The sequence below is a fragment of the Eurosta solidaginis genome, chromosome 2 (assembly GCF_040869045.1).
Source record: "Eurosta solidaginis isolate ZX-2024a chromosome 2, ASM4086904v1, whole genome shotgun sequence".
NCBI lineage: Eukaryota > Metazoa > Arthropoda > Insecta > Diptera > Tephritidae > Eurosta > Eurosta solidaginis.
In genome coordinates, this window is record NC_090320.1 from 172,226,139 (window position 1) to 172,245,970 (window position 19,832).

Consider the following 19,832-nt stretch of genomic DNA (forward strand, 5'->3'; position numbering starts at 1 on the left):
ACGGGTAATTCCAGACTATAGTATAAGGGATTGTTATGACAATTAGTGAAATCGAGAACTAAGTTAATTAGGTCGAGTATCTTCTTGCACGGAATTATTAATTTCAAATATTTTTTTAGTTATACACTATGACAGTCTCACAATTTTATTACATTCCAAAAACCTGTAAATTTCACGAATGACAACTATCAGTTAGTTTAATTAAATGTCAACTTACTTCCCTAAGCGCCATCTGTTGGTAAGTAGTTAAATGGTTAGATGTCGTTTTCAAATTGAACATATGCCTCTAGTGTTCAACGGTAGCAAATTATCATTGTGAGATATCTTTTTGTTATGGTGAGAAATCTTTCTAGTAGTAATCTGTGAGAAATTGCAATTATTCATTTTATATTTGCCAAAAATATGCATTCAAGTATATTTTGCTAGAATTTGCCACGGTGCCTTGATATTGCATTTAAATTTTATTAGCGTGTGTGAAATTAAGAAAATTAAGTCGAATCATGTGTAAGATTTTTTTACGAAGAATTTTAACTTTAATGTTCTCCTTTAAAGCTTTAATAGAATATGAGTAAGTAGAGTACTATTTCGTCTAACTACCCCAACCCTAAATTGCCACCCTACCGAAAAATGTTCCTATTGTAATGCGAAGTGAAATACCTTTCGTTTGATACCCATATCGGCATATCTCATGCAATTTTTTTATTTCGAATAGGTGGCAACCTTAAATGGCAACCGTACTCATAAATGTCCCTATTTTAATGCGGAGTGAAATACCTTTCTTTTGATACCCATATCGGCATATCTCATGCAATTTTTTTTAATTTCGAATAGGTGGCAACCCTATTCAAAAATGTGCCTATTGTAATGCGGAGTGAAATACTTTTCGTTTGATACCCATATCGGCATATCTCATGCAATTTTTTTTTAATTTCGAATAGGTGGCAACCTTGTGAAACATTCTGAGTGGCAACACCTGGGTAGAAAGTCTGTGCAAAATTTCATTTAAATCGGTTGAGCCGTTCCCGAGATCGTTCGGCTATACAAACATACAAATATTCAAGAATTGCTTGTTTAAAGTTATAAGATAATAAGTAGTCAATCAATTCACTTTCATTCTATATTTGGTAATTCTGAAGAAAATAAAGGATTTTCTTAAGGTTTTTTTTAAGAATTAATACATGTTTAATGGTGTGTTCAGTTTTACTTAAGATTTTTTTTTAAGAATTAAAGAGCTCAACATCGGTTAATAATGATTGTTATTCAATTATTACTTTAGTTTTATTGGGAAAACCGAAAATAAGGAAACATTTACTGGCATATTGCGATGGTACCATTTCGAAAACCGCCACGTCATCATCGTTAGGCAATTTCATTTATTCAACAGGTTTCACCGGGGATCGAACCGCGGTAAATCTGCTGAAATCACAATCGCCTAACCAATGGGCTATTGTGTCGTATTTGCTTTCTTGGCTAATTTCAATTTTAACCCATTTTCCCATTTTGCTCGAATAACGGTACTCCGTAACGGCATAAACTAATCGAGATAGATGTAGACTTCTATATATCAAAATGATCTGTACGAAAAAAGAAATTCATTTCGCCATGTCCGTCCGACCGACTCACAGCGTTTCGTGTAGAACAAGCTAGCTGGACAAAATTATTTTATGAGATTTTCCGTTTCATATGCAGTCATTTATTACAACTACGTAATTTTTTTCAGCCATATGTTCTTTTTTTGATTTTTTTCCAAAATTTTACTTCATATGCATACATTTGCTTATTTCATATACAGTAACTCATGTGAATAAGTGACATAGATCCAAAAAATTTAAAGGACTTAAGAATATTACTTTATTGTATTTAAATTGATTGGACTACAAATCTCAATACTCTAAAAAATTCTAACGGTTCCGAAAACAAATTAAAATTTTTATGAAAATTCGTCGAATTTTTCAAACACTTTTTAAATATAATTTAGTTTTTGTTATAGATCGTGACAAATTTTCTTATGGGAAATTAGTTAAAATAAATTTGCGAAAGCGAAAATTGTAAGAATTGTTCAAAAAGGGGTGTCTACTTATTTAAGTGAGTGACTGTACATACATATTTTGTATTTATTTGAGTATTTATCCTGACACTACAATTTTTACAAAATTATTTTATAGTACCAGTCAGGCATGTAAAAGTGAATTACAATAATAATAATAACAATGTAAATATCTAAATTAATTATGTGAAAATTACTTATTAAAAAAATTTAAAAGTAAAGTATCATACAAAGTAGAAAAGCCAATAGATTTAAATTAAATAAAACCTGATCCAACAAAAAGTTATAGGGTAGGTTATCTTTTATAATTATGTTATTATTCGCTATCATCACTTTCATTCGATGAGTCACTTGTGGAATAGTCATGAGCATCAGCAACACTACTGTGAAAGCTTGAAACAACTGGGGTATTTATTGACTCCTCAACATTATCGGGGGACAGTAAATTTAAGACTTCTGAAGTCAGACTTTTAAATGTTTTCTTAGGTATCTCCCTAAAACTGTTAACTAAAGGATCCGATGTTATAAGCAACATATTCATAAGATCTCTATTCATGGCTTCACGTGACTGCTTTTATGTGTTATCAGCCTCATGTGCCTCAGAATTTTCGAAAAACCTACGAGCAGTGTTGCCGTCATTGGTATTGCCGAAACCTGGTTTTGGTTTATCTACTATCAATCCAAGTACACTTTTAAATTTATTCTGGATTTCGTTGGAACGTAGCCTTACACTCTCTTTATCTGCCTCATTCCTAAGCTGCCATTTTTTTACTTCGAAGCGATAACTTATGTGAAGCAATCATTCAAAACATCTTATCTATGCATGGAGAGTAGACAAACCAAAACCAAGATTATCTCGGTTAGGCGTAAAATCCCGTAACTCATTATTCATATCTTTTGGAGTGGCACCACAAATATAACACTTTTGTGCGGAAGAAGTTTCAGTCAAAGCATTGCAAACTTTTCCGTCAATCATTGTTAGAAGCATATTGTGATTTACGGAAACTTCGTATTCTTCGAGCATGTACTTTGTTGGCAACAACGCATTTATCTCCTCTAAAAGTTTGTTCGTTTCAAAAACAATAAAATCTTTTGTTTCCTTAGAAAAAATTAATTTAATTGGACGACAATACATGATAGAAGAAGGTCGGGGATTCTGCCAAACAATGTTACCTTTTTCATCCTGTAATTGAAGAGGATCGAAAGAAAATATAAACAAAAACTCATCAGTGTCAGAACTGCATGTAAACTTTTGCTTATATGTGCTATGGCCAGGGCATTCATCGCAACCCTACTTGCTGATTAAAGTATACGTCAAGTTTGTAGGTAATAAACTAACAAAGACTTCTTGATTTGCTAAAACTAAACATTCAACAGTTTTATCTAATACGGACTGGACTTTAATTTCCGCACGTGTTTCACTCACATTAATTTCATTTGGATAGCATTCTGCCTTAGATTTTCTTAGACTATAAAATGATGGATAAACCTTATGGCCTGCCTTGATGCTCCACTTCCGAGTCGTTTTGTACCCATGAGTCGTCGACTTGCTATCTACGTAGTATGCTAAAGCTTCTACATTGCTCAAACATCTTGCATCTGGCTCACATGTCATCTTTTTGCCGGATATTTGAGTGGTTTCCTATGATTTTTATATAATGTTAGCAACATTTCTGTTGCCGGACATACGCGTTGATACTTCTGCCGCATAAAGTAACTCACCAGGACTTCTAGATGGCAAGAGGTCATCCACTCGACGCCGTTTGGTTTTTTCACTGCAGCTAACAAAGTCCTTCCTTCGTCTTCCGGGGCCGGGGTTACCTGAAGAAGTGGTTGGTTGGTCTAATGGCAATTTTGAATCCACCGTTATTGTAAATGTGAAGTCTGGACCCGAAAGCCGCTCCGAGTTTTTATTCAAAAATCGCTCCTTATGGCTTCCAGAAGTGTTCCACTTTTGATCCAGCTTCGACGAATATGCCGATATTTGTAAGCTTCAACTTTTTATCGAATACTCGGCTGCTTCGCTTAAATCGTACCTAAGTAAAACAAAACTCAATAATTCTTTATATCTAGTTTCCTTCGAATGTTGAACCCAAATGTCAAAAAGCTCCGTTCTTGGTACGGTTATAACTAAACTACTTTGTGTTGTTGATTTTCCGACAGGGTGAATAGTTGATGATTGTTTTGCTGCCATCGTTCTCATTTGTTATCAGTTGTGCAGTATTTATATTAGATTCATGTATTGGCGTAGATGATACCAAATGCGGTTGTTTTGTGTAGCGTTCCTGTGTGGTTATACCTGTATTAGGATTGCTTTGTATGTACCTGTTTTTATGCCTTGGAGACTGGTGCGGTTGATTGTGGCAGGTTGAAGTCCGCAATCTTCGCCTTTTTGCTTTGGTGTGCTCTTGTTGACCTTGCGCGTTTATTTTTGTGTGTTTTATGGCTAAGTGTTTGTTCCCTGTACCTGGGAATTGGCTTTGCCGTTTTCAGATCAGCTTTAAAGGTTCAAATATCTCGTCGGAGCCGGTACGTACATACATCCTATTTTATATGTAGAGATAACTATATCTACAAAAAAAAAAAAAAATTAAAAATAGATGTGCAAAGAATTCGCAATGGTTTTTTCTTTCGACTATTAGAGAACACTTGCGACTATAACATATGTAAAATTTAGCCCGGATGTCCGCGGATGTATGTAACTTTTTTATCCCTAAAGTCAAAAATATAGAGAAAAAATACCTTTTCTTCTTAATAACGGAATGTTAAATATATTGAAAATACTCTAATTGCGAAAGAATTACTATTAAAAAATTTTACTTACCTTCGAGCATAGAATCCATCAAAAAAATTATATAAAAGTGTTCACTTAAAAAAAATATGAAGCTTAATATTCAACAAGAATTTCGCAAATTAATCAATGCATTTTACGACCACTCCTGCCTTCTTACTTCAATTACTCAATATATATGAGCAAAAATATCAAAAAAAGCAAAAATCCCGTTATTTTGTTTGTTTTCTTTCATTTCTCATTACACTTTTCTTGGAATAAGAACTTTGTTTTTGTCCAGCTAGCTTGTTCTACACGAAACACTGTGCGACTGTCCGTTAACACGATAACTTGAGTAAATTTTGAGGTATCTTAATGGAATTTGGTATGTAAGTTCCTGGGCACTCATCGCAGATTGCTATTTAAAATGAAAGAAATCAGACTATACCACGCCCACTTTTTCGATATCGAAAATTTCGAAAAACCGAAAAAGTGCGATAATTCATTACCAAAGACGGAGAAAGCTATGAAAATTGGTAGGTGGGTTGACGCTATGACCCAGAATAGAAAATTAGTAAAATTTTGGACAATGGGCGTGGCACCTCCCACTTTTAAAAGAAGGTAATTTAAAAGTTTTGCAAGCTATAATTTGGCAGTTGTTGAAGATATCATAATGAAATATGGCAGGAAGGTTACTCATATTATTATATGTGTTATAAATAAAAATTTGGAAAATCTGATGACGAACACGCCCACTTAAAAACAAATTTAAGTCATATTTTAACAAAAAATGTAATATCTTTACAGTATATAAGTAAATTATGTCAACATTCAACTCCAGTAATGATATGGTGCAACAAAATACAAAAATAAAAGAGAATTTCAAAATTTACCAATCCTTGTGAAATTTGGTAAGGTCATAGGTTTTATGACGGTAACTGTCTTCTGTGAAAATGGGCGAAATCGGTTGAGCCTCGCCCTGTTTTTATACACAGTCGACCGTCTGTGCCTCCGCTCGGCCGTTAACACCATACCTTGAGCAAAAATCGATATACATATCTCTACTAAACTTAGTTCGCGTACTTATCTGATCTGACTTTATCTTGGTATTAAAAATGGGCGAAATCCGACTATGACCACCTTTTCGATATCGAAAGTTTCGAAAAAAGAAATAAATGCAACAATTCTATACCAAATACGAAGAAAGGGGTGATTGGATTAGTTTTTTGACGCAAAACATAACTTTTGTAAAATGGGTGTGACACCTAGCATATTAAGTAGAAGAAAATGAAAAAGTTCTGCAGGGCGAAATCAAAAGCCCTTGGAATCATGGCAGGAATACTGTTCGTGGTATTACACATATATATAAATTAGCGCTACCCGACATATGATGTTCTGGGTCACCCTGGTCCACATTTTGGTCGATATCTCGAAAACGCCTTCACATATACAACTAAAGGTCGCTCCCTTTTAAAATACTCATTAACACCTTTCCGTTGATACCCATATAGTACAAACACATTCCAATGTCACCCCTGGTCAAGTTTTATGGCGATATCTCGAAAAGGCGTCCACATATAGAACTAAGGCCCACTCACTTTTACAATAATCTGTAATACCTTTCATTCGATACCCATGTCATACAAGCACATTCCATGGTTTCCCGAGGTTCATTTTCCTACATGGTGATTTTCCCTTATTTGACAAAGGATGAAAGAAAATCGTTCCAAAAAATGTCACCCTTGGTCTAAAATTTGGCCGATATTTCCCAAACGTATGTGATATGGATTTAAAAACCACTTATAAACGATCTACGAAACCCTACGAAACCAACGCAGCTATAAATTTACTCAGATGAGCTGAGCTCACAGATTATATTAATTTTGTTCGCATAACGGTATTTCGTAACGGTATAAACTAATCGAGATAAATTTAGACTTCCATATATCAAAATTATCAGGCTGAAAAAGATATTCATTTAGCCATGTTCGTCCGTCCGCTTGTCCATAAACACGATAACTTGAGTAAATTTAGAGGTATCTTAATCAAATTTGGTATGTAGATTCCTTGGCATTCGTCTCAGATCACTATTTTAAATGAACGAAATCGGTCGATAACCATGCACACTTTTTTGATATCGAAAATTTCGTAAAACGGAAAAAATTCGACAATTCATTACGAAAGACGTATAAAGTGATGAAACTTGGTGGATGGGTTGACCTCATGTCGCAAAAAAAAATTTTGTAAAATTTTGGAAAATACGTGTGACACCGCCCGCATTTAGTAGAAGAAAATTATTAAGTTTTGCAGGACGTAAATCAAAAGCCCTTGAGAACACACAGCTGAGTATATAATGTTCGGTTTCACCCGAACTTAAACGTCATTACTTACATCAAATTATGACTTTGCTTTGACGTTTACCCAAAATAAAGATGAAGCATACTTTTAGAGCGTATTGAGTATATATTTATCATAGTACAGAGGTAACAACTATTTGGTAAACTGATTATAAACCTTCATATATTTACTTAAAATTATACGTAAATATGTGTGCATGCAAATATTTAATATAAATCCAAAAAATGTATGTAAAATTACTGTGAATATTTGGTCTCTAAACATAAGCATCCAAATTCGCAAAACACTAAAAAGGTTTATGAAGCTCTTAATATTTAGATCTGTATGAAATTTAATGTCCTCACTGACCGTTTTTAGTTTATATGAACTTGAGAAACAATTTAAATAACTGTGTGGCAATCTAATAAAACAAGTGACCAACATGGCTGAGGTGCTAATAGCTTTTTATATTATTGGTCAACTTATCACCAATATCCTAAATCGAGTTAGGTTGTTTTAACAAATAGCCACGCTTATCATCCAGAGTATATTAATTTTGTTCGCATAACGGTACCCCGTAACAGCATAAACTAATCGATATAAGTATAGACTTCTATATATCAAAATGATCTGGGTGAAAAAAGAAATTCATTTAGCCATGTCCGTCCGTCCGTCCGTCCGTCTGTCCGTGAATACGATAACTTGAGTAAATTTTGAGGTATCTTAATGAAATTTGGTATGTTAAAATGAGCGAAATCGGACTATAACCACGCTCACCTTTTCGATATCGAAAATTTCGAAAAACCGAAAAAGTGCGATAATTCATTACCAAAGGCGGATAAAGCGATGAAACTTGGTATGTGGCCTTATGACGCAGAATAGAAAATTAGTAAAATTTTGGACAATGGGCATGGCACCGCCCACATTTATAAGAAGGTAATTTAAAAGTTTTGCAAGTTGTAACCCCACTTTAAAAAAAAATTTTTTAAATAAATTTTTACCAAAAAATTTAATATCTTTACAGTATATAAGTAAATTATGTCAGCATTCAACTCCATTAATGATATGGGCAACAAAATACAAAAATTAGAGAAAATTTCAAAATGGCCGTGGCTCCGCCCTTTTTCATTTAATTTTTCTAGAATACGTTTAATGCCATAAGTCGAAAAAAATGTACCACCTGAAATGTACCTTGTGAAATTTGGTAAGGGCATAGCTTCTATGACGATAGCTGTTTTCGGGCGAAATCGTTTGAAGCCACGCCCAGTTTTTATACACAGTCGACCGTCTGTCCTTCCGCTTGGCCGTTAACACGATACTTGAGCAAAATCGATATATCTCTACCACACTTAGTTCGCGTACTTATCTGAACTGACTTTATCTTGGTGTTAAAAATGGGCGAAATCCGACTATGACCACTTTTTCGATATCGAGAATTTCGAAAAAAGAAATAAATGCCATAATTCTATACTAAGTACGAAGAAAGGGATGATTGGATTAGTTTTTTGAAGCAAAATATAACTTTAGAAAAAACTTTGTAAAATCGGTGTGACACCTACCATATTAAGTAGAAGAAAATGAAAAAGTTCTGCAGGGCGAAATCAAAAGCCCTTGGTACCCAACGGATGATGTTCTGGGTCACCCTGGTCATCACTTTGGTCGATATCTCGAAAACGCCTTCACATATACAACTAACTAACTAACTAATAAGCCACTCCCTTTTAAAACCCTCATTAATACCTTTATTTTGATGCCCATATCGTACAAACACATTATAGGGTCACCCCTGGTCCACCTTTATGGCGATATCTCGAAAACGCGTGCACCTATAGAACTAAGGCCCACTCCCTTGTAAATAATCATTAACACCTTTCATTTGATACCCATATCGTACAAACACATTCTAGAGTCACCCCTGGTCCACCTTTATGGCGGTATCCCGAAATGGCGTCCACCTATGGAACTATGGCCCACTTCCTTTTAAAATACTCTTTAGTACCTTCCATTTGATACCCATGTCATACATTCCAGGGTTGCCCTAGGTTCATTTTCCTACATGGTGTTTTCCCCTTATTTTGTCTCAAAAGATCTCAGCTGAGTATGTAATGTTCGGTTACACCCGAACTTAGCCTTCCTTACTTCCTACTTACAATCATTATTAACCGGTGTTAAGCTCATTAATTCTTTAAAAAAATCCTAATTAAAATTGAACACACCATTAAACATACAAACATATAACTATGTAAACTGAGCGCGAGTTTAAATATGTATAGTACATAACCAATCTTCTGCAGTGAAGAGGAGTGGTACAATACCAATAACGCACGCCTAGTACAAATTAATGTAAAGATAGAATGTCTCAAATTGTGCGAGAGCGTGAAAATGGGATAAAACTGAAATTAGCCAAGAAAGCAAATAAAACACAATAGCCCATAGGTTAGGCGATTGTGATTTCAGCAGTTTGACTGCGGTTCGATCTCCGGTTAAACTTGTTGAAATAAACAAAAAGTATTACGAAATTGCCTGGCGATGAAGACGTGGCGATTTTCGAAATGGTACCATCCCAATATGCCAGTAAATGTTTCCTTCTTTAAAGTTTTTCCCAATAAAACCAAAATAATAATTGAATAACAATCATTATTAACCTGTGTTAATTAATTCTTATTATACCTTTCATGATAATGAAATGGTCCCTGCAAAAATTGTTGGATTACGTGTTCCATTTTCTTCATGTTGGAGTACTCTAACAATACTCCTTTGCAATGCGTTTGCGGACCACCATCAGCCGATCATTGCTCGTTTTTTAACTACCGTGATCACGACACGATGACGATCGAACAGAGTTGCCAAAAGTTAAATATTGCATACAAATAACTGATAATAAAATTTTACTATGGCAACTCTGATAAAATGCAACCGCACACTGGTTTTATGTATACATACTATAGTATGAATAGAGAAATATTAGTTTCTTTATTCACGCAAATGCTAAATAACATAAGAATATTCGTAGTATAAAATATAAAAGCTGTATTGTCCCTCTTCATTTACTTTCATTTTAAATTAAATTCACTCCGATAATTCTTTCCGACACAATTCCTCTTTAGTACTTTGGCATATGATCCTCTGTGTGTGCTCCATGGAGTACTACAGTGAAAGTACTTTGGAAAGTACTCTCACGTATGTACTCTATGGAATACTCACAAACAAAGCGAGAGTAGGATCAACTACTCCTCTCCTAGGACATCGCAATGCTAATTGGAGCACATTTTTTGTATGAATACAGATTAGTTTTGGAACACTCCTATACTCCTAAAGGAGTATTCTTACACTATTTATGGAGTACTCGCGTTTTTTGAAGGGGTATATTAATTTCGTCACGAATCCCAAAATTGTAAGTCCTTAAAGGAAAATAGATAGGCCCACCATTAAGTATACCGAAATAATCAGGATGAAGAGCTGAGTTGATTTAGCCGTGTCCGTCTGTCCGTCTGTATGTTTGCATGCAAACAAGGCCCTCAATTTTTGAGATATCTTGATAAAATTTGGTGAGCGGGTGTATTTAGGCGTCCGATTAGACATTTGTCGGAACCGGCCGGATCGGACCACTATAGCATATATCCTCCATACAACCGATTTTTCAGAAAAAGAGAATTTTTGTCATATCTTCCTCAATTTATCATAATGAAGCTTCAAACTTCACCATATGCTTTATTATATTGCACATATTGTTGTCTGAAAAAATTGATGAGATCGGTCGTATATATAGCATATATCCCCACAACCGATTGTTCAGATAAGAAACTTTTCGTAATTATTGCGCCATTTTAAGACCTAGTAGTATCGAAGTACTTGTACTTGAATTGTTGAAGTACAAGTAAAGTACTTGTAAGTACTTTCGAAGTACTTTGAGAATTATTGAACGGGTTTGAAGCGGATCAACCAGCACCCTTACAATCACCTAACTTTGACAAAATGGTTGAAGAAGAGTTTCACAGGCATTTTAATGATACATAAACAGATTTCAATATGCTTCAGAGTTATCCGACCCAGTTGAGCGTTTATTTTCGTTAGCAGGCATTATTTATAGTCCTAGAAGGCAATCAATGACGGACTTTTCGTTTGAAGAGCTAGTACTAATGAAGGCAAACACAAAACTACTTTAATAAGTATTGCTAGCTGTTGTACAATTTATACTTATTTAATATGTTGTTTTACTACTTGTTGCTTTCTAATATGAATTTTACTCACATTTTGATTTTCCATTTATGAATCAAACTGACATATTTTATCAGAAAAAGTACTTGCGTGTAATTGCAAGTATTTCGTAAGTATATCTACTTGTACTTTCGGATTCGAAGTACAAGTACTTTAGTACTTATACTCTGTACTCAGATTTGAAGTATTTGAGTACTTGTACTTATTTGGTACTAGTACAAGAATGTACTCAGTGCTTAACAGGTCTGATATATATAGTATATATATATAGTATATATGTATAGTATATATGTATAGTATATATACAGTATATATATATATTGTAACGAATTTAGTGGCATTCCTCTTATTTGAAATCTTCTACTAATGTTCGAATCACTAAAATGTTGAATAAATAACTCCAATATTCAATAATGCAAAATGGCCTTTATTAAAGTACTTCAGAATAACACTGATACTTCACAACCAATAGCTTGCTTAAATTAAACTGATTGTCGGGCCCCACTGTCGCTGCTTTTATACTGTGCGGTTTCCTCGTTGACATATTTCTAGGTGCTTCTATTTCCAGAACTTAATAGTTAGTTATCAGCTATAAAATAACTCAGCTGTAACTACAGATGCACGATTTTATAGCTTCTCTCATTGCATACTTTCGGGAGTATCTCAGATATATGCATGTGGTTGTGCGTTGCTTCTCCGCTGCGTGTACTTACATATGTGTATACATAATGATTGATTCGTTTATGTACATAGATACAAGTGACTGTCTGCTTTATTGTTCTTGTGACTTCATTTACTTAGCATCCGACTAGTGATCTGAGCATCACTTAGTGTCACTAATATTCGTCGCACTGCTCTCCACCTAAGTCTGATCAGACAAATCTCTCGATTTAAACGCTGCCAGCCTTTCCAAATGAACCACTTTCATATTGGTTCGTGGTTTACCAATGGTTTGTATGCGGTACACTACATCGTTGATCCGTTTTATAACCTTGTATGGGCCTTCCCAATTACACTGCAATTTCAGGGACAAACCTTTTTTCGTTGTGGGTTGTATAACAGCACCAAATCTCCCTCCCGGAAACCTTCCGAATTATTTTTCTTGTCGTACCTGTGTTTCATCTTACTACTTATTACCCTGGGCCGTTCCCTCACACTCTGCTGTTTGGCCAATGAACTACTTACTTCGTAGAGGTTGCGCTTGACGGATTGGCTTCGCATAATCAGTATCATTCCCACGTTTCATAACAGTAGTGCGCCCCTGCTTGAAGCTACCCTCGCATTCTTTCTGGGAAATTCGTTCCTTCGTTTTTGTGCGTCCATATGGTTTTGTCAATGCCAGTGTTTCTCTCGCAGGTACTTTTGATTTTGCTTTATTTGGCCCATTCAATCCATCAACCTCTGCCTTTGATTTTCGTGGTCTTTGTCGAGTTTTCTCCACCAGTACTCGATTACTACTGAACCCTTCCTCCAAACTGAAGTGGTATATCCTGGTTCTTATAACGCATAATCCTTCTCTGCATGTCGATCCTTATGTCATGGTCAACTAAGAAGTTCATTCTCAATATAACTTCATCAATAATCTCCGCTACAACGAATTTGTGTAGAACTATGACCTTCCCACTTAAGACTTCACAGATCACTTCTCCCAGGACTTGGTTATACTCGCCAGTGACCGTACGCAACCTTGCTCCAGGTAATGACTTTACTCTCCTTTAGACCAAATCAGATCCAATCAAGGAATGAGATGCGCCCGTATCTACAGTCAGTACACGTTCTTTTCCATCCACATTCCCTCTGACGGTAAGACTGCCTGATTTCTTTCCAATTTGCGACACAGATATCAGAAGACATTCAATAGCTGGGGCAAGTTTCCGATCTTTACATCTAACTCGCTCTTGCTTATCTCCTCCAGCTTTGCGTTTACGGCTACCCAACTACCAGGACCGGTGCTGCAATGACGAGCAATGTGACCTGGGTTACCGCACTTGAAACATTTGATTGCACCATTATTCTTCCGTTGCGTTCCTTTTAAAGCTTCTAAATTTGCGTCTACCCACTCTGGCCTTTCTACTTCCACACGGCGTGCTTTGAAAACTGGCTTACACAGAAGCGACGCTGTTTCCTGAATCAGCGCATATGATACCGTTGCTCCGAATGTTGGCTTTGGGTTTGCGTATGTAGCTCGCTTTGTTTCGACGTCCCGTATGCCATTTATAAAGCTCCGAATCTTTACCCTTTCAGTGTATTCCACGGGCGCGTCCGCTTTCGCTAAATGTGCCAGCCTTTCAACATCCGACGCAAACTCTTGCAATGTTTCACCAGGCTTCTGGAAGCGGTTCAGTAACTCCATTTGGTATATCTGTCTCCTATGCTCAGTTCCGTATCGTCTCTCTAGAGCGCCCATCAATGCTTCATAACAGTTCCGTTCGCCCTCTGGAATGGTTTGTAAAATCTCAGCTGCAGGCCCTTTCAATGCTTCATAGCAGTTTCGTTCGCCCTCTGGAATGGTTTGTAAAATCTCAGCTGCAGGCCCTTTCAATGCCATGAACAGTGCAGCAACTTTATCTTCAGCATTCCAGTTTTTCACTGTTGCGGTGTTCTCATATTGGAGCTTAAAGACCTGGAAAGGAACAGAACCGTCAAAGGATGGTGTGTTTACCTTTGGATTACTCGCTTAAACTGCTGGGCGATTTAGTTGCAACTCCTGTATACGATCTTTCAAAGCATCCATCTCGGCCTCCATTTTATCTTGTCGTTAACTAAAAGCCTCCAGCTGCGATGAGACTTTTGTTTCCTGTGCCTCCTGCTTCGTTGAGATAGGCTCTTCCTGTGCTTCAAGTTGTAATGGTATGCGTGCCTCTTGCTCTTTTAATTGTTCTGCAATTTGTAATGCCATGTGTGTTTTCTGTTCATCCAATTGTGCTTCAATTTTCGATGTGATGCGTGTCTCCTGCGATTCCAGTTGGGATGACATTTGTCACGACATTTCTAAAATGCGTGCCTCTTGTGCTTCCATCCTGGATGTTACTGTCGATGTTTGTGCAGATATTGCAGCCAAAATCGTGTTCAGGTCTGTGCTCGTAACTGTTTGCGATGTTTCGTTTTTCTCTTCAATTTTTGTTGTTGTCTCGTCGACGACAAGATGAAAGACATACTCTTCCACGTTAATTCATTCTGCTTCCATTGCCTCTCGTAGTCGTGCCTGAAGTTCGAATTTAACGCCGGTTGTATTCAATCCACGGCTCTCCAACTACTTCTTCAGTTGCTGGATCTTGTTGTCCCCTGGAATTTATTCAACAATTCCTCTTCTGACACCAATTGTAACGAATTTAGTGCAATTTCTCTTATTTGCAACCTTCTAATAATGTTCGAATCACTAAACTGTTGAATAAATAACTCCAATATTCAATAATGCAAAATGACGTTTATTAAAGTACTTCACAATAACACTGATACTTCACAACCAATAAAAAAAAAAAAAAATTAAAAAACAACCAATAGCTTGCTTAAATCAAACTGATTGTCGTGCCTCCACTGTCGCCGCTTTTATACTGTGCGGTTTCCTCGTTGACATATTTTTAGGCGCTTCTATTTCCAGAATTTACTAGTTAGTTATCAGCTATAAAACTACTCAGCTGTAACTACAGATGCACGATTTTATAGCTTCTCTCACTGCATACTTTCGGGAGTATCTCAGATATACGCATGTGGTTGTGCGTTGATTCTCCGCTGCGTGTACGTACATATGTGTGTACATAATGATTAATTCGTTTATGTAGATACAAGTGACTGTCTGCTTTATTATTGTTGTGACTTCATTTACTTAGCATCAGACTAGTGATGTGAGTATCACTTAGTGTCGCTAATATTCGTCACAATATATATTCGCAATTTCAGCCCATTTTAACAGCTAGAAACTTTAAATTTCACCAAATGCTTACGTATATAGCATATATTCTTGTCCGAAAAAATCACAGAGATCAGTGGTATATGTATATAGTATATATCTCATACAACCGATTGTTCAGATAAAAAACTTTTCACAATTTCTGCTTCATTTTAACAGCTAGAAGCTTCAAATTTGATCAAATGCTTACGTATATAGCATATATTGTTGTCTGAAAAAATCATAGAGATTGGTGGTATATGTAGTATATATCTCAAACAACCGATTCTTCAGATAAGAAAGTTTTCGCAATTTCTGCCCCTTTTAACAGCTAGAAGCTTTAAATTTCACCAAATGCTTACGTATATAGCATATATAGTTGTCTGAAAAAATCATAGAGATCGGTGGTATATATAGTATATCTCTCATACAACCGGTTGTTCAGATAAGAAACTTTGCGCAATTTCTGTCCCATTTTAACAGCTAGAAGCTTCAAATTTCACCAATTGGTTACGTATATAGTATATATTGTTGTGTGAAAAAATCATAGATATCGGTGGTATATTGTGACGGACTTTTCCTTACACCGTGGTATGCTCAGTCCGTCCAGGATCCCTGTGGGAAGAGAGAAGAATCCCTACCGTCTCCTTTTAAAGAGAAAGATCCTGTTTGTTGTTTAAACGTTATAAACTCTTTATTCAAGTCAATTGCAAAACTACCATTAAAGTTACGGCGACGGAGGTGGGAAGTCACCGTCGGTTCTACGCCGATGGGGTTGGGAAAACCCCCACCGGGACTACGCTTAAACTAAAATATCAACCTATTCGTAAAGAAAGCGGAGGTGGAGAACACCCACTTTCTCCCATTCGGTGGAGTTGGTAAAACCCCCACCGAGTATAAAACTTAAAGATACCCTGCTCTTCCTGAAGGTTGCTGAGGTGGAAAAACCACCACAATCCCTCTAACGATGGGGTTGGAAAAACCCCCAAAGTTACTAAAATAAAGAACTCGTAAGATGGAAAAATCCCAGGAGTCCTACTCACCGCTAAACAAGACGTTAGCAGGCTACTATACCTAGCTAGCTACTACTCAACTTCTTACAAAATTCTCGGCCTTTTATACTAGTTTGCGCGCAGGAAAACCGTTCCTTTACACTAACAAATCCTCATTATATCTTAGTACATAATTTACAGACATTTTCTAACAGTATTTTATCTATTTATGAGAATATAATATTTTCAAAATATATATATATTAATTTCCCCTTCGGCCTGGAATGCTCCCCTCATATTCAAGCATCTGTTGGCTAGCATTGCATCGATCAGCAGGTATTCAGCTGGGCATTCGTTAGTTGGTTTTTCTGTGCTCCCATTGTCATCTGTCTACGCACTAACAATGTTCTTCTCCCTTTTGCTTTATGCTATGTCCGCGCGCATTATATTGTCCATGGACTAAATGTATTTTGTTAGTGTAACATTTGGTTCAGTGGGTTGGTGAACTTTTGCTGCTTATTGTCTTGCTGTATTTCCATTGTTGTTTTCCTTTCTTTACAATTCCAGCCGGCTATGGGATATCTATGAAAAATATAATGGCCAACCTAAATATTCACCGTATGCGGGCAGATACAATTACACTGGACCACGAATTTCAACTTTTTCTCTTTACCAGAAACGCCGTTATGAAATTCGTATGTAATACCACCCCCTGATTTCGAAAATCGAGTTCATTTTTGATTCTATGGTACCGTTTTTGAGATATTTGCAATTTACCGTTATTCGAAAAAACCAAAAAGATGGCTTCCTTTAATTACGTATATCTCACGAAGGTGTTAAGCAATTGCAAAACGGAACACAGAATCGGAAAGACGATAAAATTTGCTATAAATGCATCATACATTGTTTTTTGCTCAACCAGATAGTTTTCGAGATATTAGCTTATCATTTCATATCTTTGTTTTTTTTATGAAAAAATATGAAAAAAATTACTTTTTGCGAGGGCAGCATTCCAAAACCACAACTGTTTTTCCAAATATTTTTTATTTATGTAAAGTTTTGTTTAATAAGAAAAAAGATAAGCTATCATCGAAGAAAATCGATGCAAAACTACGTAAGTTATAAGCGATCAAATAAAAATACCCAGGTTGCGCAATTTCAACGTATACCTCAAAACGTATGTATGGTATAAAGAAGAGTGAAATATCTAGCTATGCTCTGTTTCTATTTAGTTAAAAGTTCAATTTAGTAATGAAATTACCCATATTTTTAACTTTTTTTTTTTAATTTATTTATATTTGTACTATATTCTAACAATCTTTATCTTAATTTTATTTTACTATGTAGTCGAAATAATTATGTGTTCGACTTTGACGCTTATTCAGTTTAGGATCGGTTTCTCTTATGAGAAACCAGCAGTAATCACCCATCATTGCGACGTCCCAGAATCCTTGATATCGATTTTCAATTAATTTCATTTGCTGATGAACCCTTCCGCCATGTTCGTCACTTTCGTCGCCAAGATTTGCCGGAAAAAAGCTCGAAGTGTGAGTGCAGAAAGTGAATTTTTAACGACATATTTATGCCTGGAAAGAAAATATTAGTTAGGTAAACAAGTTATAGAATTTTGGGAAATTAACTTTAATAGGCCTTTAATATTTACCCATTTTCGCATAATTATTGATTAAGTCATTCACTATCTGCTCGTAGTTAGGGCTTTTGTGTCTACCGAGACAAGAAGCAACGACCTTTTCAAAGGATTCCCACACTGCTGCCTCAACTGATGAGAGTATTCCTTTGAATTGATTATTGTTGATCAACTTTTTATTTGTGGTCCGACAAAAATAACTTCCTTTATCTTGGCTTGAGAAATATCTGGAAAAATTGTTTTCAAATAGTCGAATGCTTAGACTTCTTTGTCCAAAGCCTTAACAAAGTTTTTAATGAGACCGAGCTTGATGTGTAAGGGTGGAAGTATGATTTTCTCTTTCTTGACAAGAGGGGTGTATTTGATGTTATCCACACCAACGGTAAACTCGACTCTTTCCGGCCAATCCTTTCTGACGTAGTGGTCCTTACGAGCTCGGCTATCCCACTTGCAGAGGAAGCAGCAGTGCTTGGTGTAGCCACTTTGTAGACCGCATAGCATTGCAACGACTTTGAAATCAGAACATATTTTCCAATCATGCTCTTCATATTTGATAAATTTGAGTAGTTTTTGCATTTCCTCGTAGGATTCCTTTGTATTTACTGCATGTGCGATCGGGATAGAAAGCTTTTTGTTACCAATATGCAATAATACAGCCTTCAAACTCAGTTTATTGCTGTCTATGAACAATCGCCACTCTTTTGAATCATATATTTGACCAAACTCTTTGAATAAACCAGGAATGTCATTGCAGTAGCATATACTGTCTTTCTTGGTATAGTGTTTGGAAAATGGTTCGTGACGAGTTCTACAATATATCACCTTAACATCGGATGACACAAATTTAAATTGTTGCATACGAGAAGTGTGGATCTCGGCCTTTTCCTTGGATAGTTCCAAATATCTTATCCAATCATTAAGTTGTGCTTGTGACAGAACGTTTCTCTCGTTTCCCATGCGAAATTCAGTACAACTTGATTCCCCGCACTCAGATATTACTGTTGACAATGGAACTGGATCCGCAACTGCCGTTGAATGTAGTACTGGTAATGTCACTGTAGGTACGCTGGCATAGGTTACTCTTCTTGATCTTCCAACGCCAAGTACTTTTGTTTGACAAATATAACACTCTATTGAATGGCAAGTAGGTTCTCTCCATATCGTTGGTGTATCAAATTTTATTTGTTGTCCTGATTCCGACTGAATCAATTCTACTCGACACGATGTACACAAAGTGTTCCGTGTCCATGGTTTTCCAGCATTTTTAGGCTCAATGCCAAAATACTTGGAGTATAAAGTTTTGATATGATCCGAGAACACTCGTCGTCGCCTTATGATAGTATATTGGCCACACATGAAACAGAACATATCTGGTTCGTTATTACACGCAGATGTTATGAAGTTTCAAGGCGCATTAACTCATACTTATACTCGGAACAAGAATAAAATTGAAAAAATTAAATCTTACCTAGACAGAAAGGTTCCTTTTTATACGAAGTCGGGAAAAGAAAATACTACCTGCTTTAGATGTAGGCTTTAAAAATTTTCTGTGTCTAATAATTTTGAAAATCTACCTGCATACTTACCCGTAAGTGACGGAAATACATGTTTATAACTACATGCCTACAGCAGGTTTCGAACCCAACCACTCTTCCTTTCGATGCAACCACTCTACCTACTATAAAACAATTCGAGTATTAAAAGTACTATTTGATTTATTTAAAGAAAAAGTATTATCATTGCTATGGTGTTATTCGTTTATCCGGATAATATCCCATTTGCACTTTATACCTTTTATATATGTATGTATACATACGTTGAAGTTGCGCAACCTGGGTATTTTTATTTGATCGCTTATAACTTACGTAGTTTTACATCGATTTTCTTCAGTGATATCTTATTTTTTTTTTTAATTAAACGGAGCTTTATGT

The 19,832-nt window shown here is 36.0% G+C and overlaps 1 protein-coding gene across 2 annotated transcripts in view; it reads left to right on the forward strand.

The window, feature by feature from the left end:
* Window positions 1-19,832, forward strand: part of PolrMT (mitochondrial RNA polymerase) — a 576,158-nt gene that overhangs the window by 466,740 nt on the left and 89,586 nt on the right. The gene's annotated exons all lie outside the window — the stretch shown is intronic.